The sequence below is a fragment of the Suricata suricatta genome, chromosome 13 (genome assembly GCF_006229205.1).
Source record: "Suricata suricatta isolate VVHF042 chromosome 13, meerkat_22Aug2017_6uvM2_HiC, whole genome shotgun sequence".
NCBI lineage: Eukaryota > Metazoa > Chordata > Mammalia > Carnivora > Herpestidae > Suricata > Suricata suricatta.
The window spans coordinates 34,932,204-34,937,973 of record NC_043712.1 but is presented as its reverse complement, the minus strand read 5'-3'; positions in this window follow the sequence as shown (position 1 = coordinate 34,937,973).

Genomic DNA, 5,770 nt, shown 5'->3' with positions numbered 1-5,770 from the left:
GCGGAGGCGGGGAGGCGGAGGGCAGTCCGCGGGAGAGTCCTGCCTCGGGGACTGCCCCGCCCCCGGTCCGCCTCCGGGACACAGACGGGGGCCTCCCGGGCCGGGCTCCGCACCACCCAGGCCCGGCTGCGCCTGAGGCTTAACTGTGCGGCTGCCTCGGGCGCTGGTGTTAGCGCCCGCGAGTTGGCCAGGGGCTCGGCCGGGGTTGCTGCAGCTCGCCCGCGCGTCCGCCCGCCACCCATTCCACGGCGGGTGCCGCTTCGGCCCCCCTCCTCCTCTCGCCCACACTATAGCCAGGCTCCTCTCCCTCCTTCTTTTGGCTGCTTCCTCAAAGTTTTTCTTTTTCAGACACTTAGGAAAGAAACTCTCTCCCCTTCTTGGGCTATGTCTCAGCGCTGAATCAGCGAACTCAGAGGGGACCGCAGAAGCACAAACGAAAGAGATGGAGAGGCGCTGCCTTCTCTGAATTTCAAGACCCATCTTGAATTGAACAGAAGCCAGCCTCCCTCGGTCCTGGCCCCTCACCCCGTACTCCTACTTTCTCTTCCTCTTTCTTTAAACCCCGTTGTTGTTAAAAGGCATGCGGGGAAACATCGAACCCAACCGGGCCTAGTCTCAAAAGAGAGGCTACGAGTTGAGGTAAGGCTTTTGAGCTGTGCCAACAGAGTAGAATTCTGCAGATTCGTGACCCCCTTGGACGCCCTCCTCTCTGTGGATGGGATATTGGTCCCTGAACACATTTCCTTTTCATATTTTTCTGACTTTCATATCAAAAGCATAGTAGAGCAAAATAAAACTCAACCGCGTGCTAGGAGTGCCGTTAAGTACAGCCGTGTGGGTGAGGGTGCAGCTAAACTGCTGACTAGATCATTTCCATACAGTGTTATCCTCAGCCTTTACCCACATGCAGCCACCAAGGGGGAGCTGAGTAGAGAGAGAGCAAACTTCAAGTTAACAAAGCACAGTGCTACAGGGGCAGGCTAGCCCCATGAGAGGCAAGTGTGGATGAATCCGTGGCAACTGACATTTTAAATTCCACCTTGACATTTACTAGGTACATGATCTTTAAGTCAAAAGCAATGCTAGGCACTGGGGATACAATGATTAAGATATAGTTCCAGGCCTCAAAGAATTTACATGTCTAGGGGCAGCTGGGTGGCTCAGTCGATTGAGTGTCTGACTTCAGCTCAGCTGATGATCTCATGATTCATGAGTTCTAGCCCCACATCAGGCTTTGCTCTGATGACACCGAGCCTTCTTTGGGTTCTCTGTCTCTCTGTCACTCGCTCTCTCTCTCTCTCTCTCTCTACCCCACCCCCCACCCCCACTCTCAAAAATAAATAAGCATTAGAAAAAAGTTTACATGTCTCCTTGGAGGATGGCGAAATAAATTCTTAGAAGTTAAGAGCTTAAGGGTGACTAGGAGTTTACCATGTGAAACAGGCTGGGGGAAGTGAACTGGGATGACATTAAAAATATAACTGGCCAGGAGCTCCTAGGTAGCTCAGTCAGTTAAGCTTCCCACTTTTGATTTCCACTCAGGTCATAATTTCAGGGTTTGTGAGGTGGAGCCCCACATGGGCTCCATGATCACAGCTTGGAGCTGTTTGGTGTTCTCTCTCTTCTCCCTCTCTTTCTGCCCCACCCTGCTTGCACTCACTCTCTCTCAAAATAAAAAAACAACCATTAAAAAAAAAAAAGAATATAATTGGCCAGAGGCGCCTGGGTGGCTCAGTCGGTTAAGCATCCACCTTCGGCTCAGGTCATGATCTCATGGTTCCTGAGTTTCAGCTCCACATTGAGCTTTATGCTCACAGCTCAGAGCCTAGGGCCTGCTTCCGATTCTGTGTTCTCTCTGCCCCTCCCCTACTCGCTTTCTCTCTCTTTCTCTCAAAAATAAACATTTAAAAAATAAGAAAACAAAAAAGAGAATATAATTGGCCAAAGGACCTAGTATTTCCTGAATCCCATACTTCACCTTCTGGTGGCAGGTAACATATTACTAGCTGGAGCTTCAGTCCCAATGCCTACTGTAGAATGCCCATAAACTATGGCATTCTCTCCTTTGGTAGGTCTCGGTAGCCTTGAACATTATGAAAGCCCAAATCCCGGTTTCAACTCTTACAACTCCTATTTGGTCAAATGCCTTTCCCACCTGCCCTAGAAGAAAAGGGTTAGGCAAGCCGTTTAATCCAGTAACCAAAGGACCCCGCTGAAGCTGTCTTGCAGACCAGGGAGAAACAAGGGAGAGGGCCAGGTTAGGCCCTCGACTACCTCGCCTTGCCAGTTAAAGGGTGCACGAGAAAAAATGGAACACACCCATGTGTGTTGTAACCTTTATCTCTGAAAATGTCCCTCCTTCAGCAATGATCAGGAAGAGAGAGGAGCATGATGTGTTTAGGGAACCACAAGTTTAATAAGGCTAGAGCACAGCCTGAGTGATAAGGGGGAGAAGAGACCAAACCGGAGAGTGAACAGGATACCAAAAGACCTTAAAGAGTCTCATGTTGAGGCATTTGAACTTAAGTAACGAAAGGAAGCTATTGAAAGATTTAGCAAGAAGAAATTAATCAGATTGGACTTGGGAAAGACTCTGGCTGCTGTGTAGGAAATAAATTGGAAGGGAACATGAAGAGAAGCAATAAAACTGGCTAGGAAGCTATTAGGCAAAGGACCAAACTGACCCAAACGGAGGCAGAGACGGTAGGATCACAAGTGTATTAAGGTAGTAGAATCTCCAAGACATAGCTGTCAGGGAAGATGGAAGAACATCAAGGGCGAGAAAGATATTTGGCTTGGGCAACAGGGTGATAGCAGTGCCATTCGTTAAGATACGGGCTATATGGCGAGGAACAGAGAACAATGATCCTGGCGAAATCAGCCCATTTCTAGGACCCTCACTTTCCTCATCCATGTAAGGCAGAAGGGTTGTTGCTAGAAAATTACTGTCTTTCTGAGATTGGCATCTAGAGATTTGCAAAAGAGAAGCAAGGTAACAGAATTGCCCATTTCATTTTTGTTTCTATTTTTTTTATTGTGGCAAAACATACATAACAGAATTTTACCATTTTAACCATTTGCAAGTATGCAATTCAGTGGCATTAACTACTTTCTTAGCTTGGGCTGCCATGACAAAACATCATAAACTGGTGGCTTCAACGACAGAAATATATTTTCTCACAGTTCTGGAGGCTAGAAGACCAACATCAAGATGTCATCGTGGTCAGTTTCTGGTAAGAGCTCTCTTCCTGGCTTATAGATGGCTGATTTCTCACTGTGTCGTCTCCTGGTGGGGAGAGAGATACAGCAAATTCTCTGGTGTCTCTTCTTTTTTTTAAAAGCTTCTTTTTTATTTTGAGGGGAAGGGGCAGGGACAGAGGATGTGAAGCTGGCTCTGTGCTGTCAGCAGAGAGCCTGATGCAGGGCTCTAGCTCACAAATCGTGAGATCATGACCTGAGCAAAATTCTGATGCTTAACTGACTGAGTCACCCAGGCACCCCCCTGGGGTCTCTTCTTATAAGGGCATGAATTTCAACTTGAGGGCCCCATCTTCATGACCTCAAAATCTAATTATCTCCCAAAGGCCCCATCTCCAAATATGATCACATTGAGGATTAGGACTTAAACATATGAATGAATTTGAGAGGAACGCAACTCAGTATACAGCAACTACATTCACCGTGTTATTTCACCATCACCACTATCCATTGCCCGAATGTTTTATCATCCCAAACAGAAATTCTGTTCTTATTAATCAATAACCTTTCCATTTTCCTCTCCCCAGCCCCTGGTACCTCTACTCTACTTTCTGTCTCTATGAATTTGCCTTTCCTTTTTTTTTTTTTAATTTATTTCTGAGAGACAGAGAGACAGTGTGAGCAGGGGAGGATCAGAGAGAGAGGGAGACACAGAATCTGAAGCAGGCTCCAGGCTCTGAGCTAGCTGTCAGCACAGAACCTGACGCGGGGCTCGAACCCACAAACTGTGAGATCATGACCTGAGCCGAAGCCGGCTGCTTAACTGACTGAGCCACCCAGGCGCCCCTGAATTTGTCTTTCCTAGATACCTCACACAAATGGAATTATATAATACTTGTCCTTTTGTGTCTGGCTTATTTTACTTAGCATACTGTTTTCACAGTTTAAGCTGAAACCATGTTGCAGCATGTATCAGAATTTCATTCCTTCTTAAAGCTGAGTAATATTCCATTATATATATATATGTAGACATATACCTCTGCATATAATGTATATGTATTACATATGTATACCCATGTATTTATGTATTTATATCTATATATCACATCTTGTTTATCCATTCATTCATCAATGGACATTTGTGTTGCTTCCACCTTTTGGCTATTATGAATACTATTACTATGAACATTAGCATACAAGTATCTGAGTCCCTGCTTTCAGTTCTTTTGAATCCCACCTAAGAGCAGAATTGCTGCATCATATGGTAATTCTATGCTTAACTTTTGGAGGAACCCACCAAACTGGTTTCCATTGTGGCTACACCATTTTACATTCCTACCAGCAATTTCTCTGCACCCATTTTCCTTTTTCTCCACATCCTCATCAACACTTGGTATTTTTCGTGTGTGTGTGTGTGTGTGTGTGTGTGTATAGTGCAAAGTGCTATTTCATTGTGGTTTTGATTTGCATTTTCCATTTCACTTTCACACCCAGCGCATCTATTACTCGTATTTGTCTTCCAGCATGGTGTGCAAATGTTGTTTCTTGTTTTGTCTTTTGGGTTTTTGTTGTTGCTGCTGTTGTTGTTTTTTGGAGGGGGAGAGAGTAGAGAAGGGGGATTTTAAGAAAACACTGAAAGAGTCACTTCCAGAAAAGTCCTAACACAACAATGAACATCTAATAGTATGTGAAACCGAAAGAGGAGCAGGAGAGTCTCGGCTACACTGCAGAAGAACACTCCGCAGCCTTAGCAACTGAAGGACTCCAGATCAGGTAGAACCCAATGAGAGTTGTAACCATGCCCAGCAAAGGCAGTGGAAATAGGAACACCAAATGGAAGGAGCTGGAGCAGGAGATGATGAATCTAGCTACCAATGTCACATGACTATACTCGTTCACCAACACATCACAAACACCTGTAAAACACCTCTGAGGGCCCCTGAAACACCGGAGAGTGTCTACCTCAAGTGTGTGTGAGAGCAATAGAATACATGCTGCCCATTTTTCTTACTGTTACAATGCTAATAAGCATAGTTTCTATTTCCTTAGACTAGATTCCTAAAAGAATTGCTACATTGGGGCGCCTGGGTGGCTCGGTCTGTTAAGCCTCTGACTTCAGCTCAGGTCATGATCTTCATGGGTTCAAGCCCTACGTCAGGCTCTGTGCTGACAGCTCAGAGCCTGGAGCCTGCTTCACATTCTGTGTCTCCCTCTCTCTCTCCGCCCCTCCTTGCTTGTGCTTACTCTCTCTCTCTTTCAAAAGGAAATAAAAATAAACATTAAAAAAAAGAATTGCTAGGTCAATGATTTTAAAGGTTTTACTTCCCAAAAAGACTACCACAATTTATCATTTATTTTTACCTAAATATAGGTGATTGACTTGATCCTATTCCTCACTTGCAAAGCTTCTCACATTGATTTTATTATCCTCTTCTATCCATATTCTCCAATCTCATTCCCCTTTTCCACCATAGGAAATCATTCCAGTATACTAAATATATATCTTTTTGTTTGTAGATGTTTATTTAAAACGTGTATTCTTGTTTTAAATTCATGTATTTTTTCTTAAGTA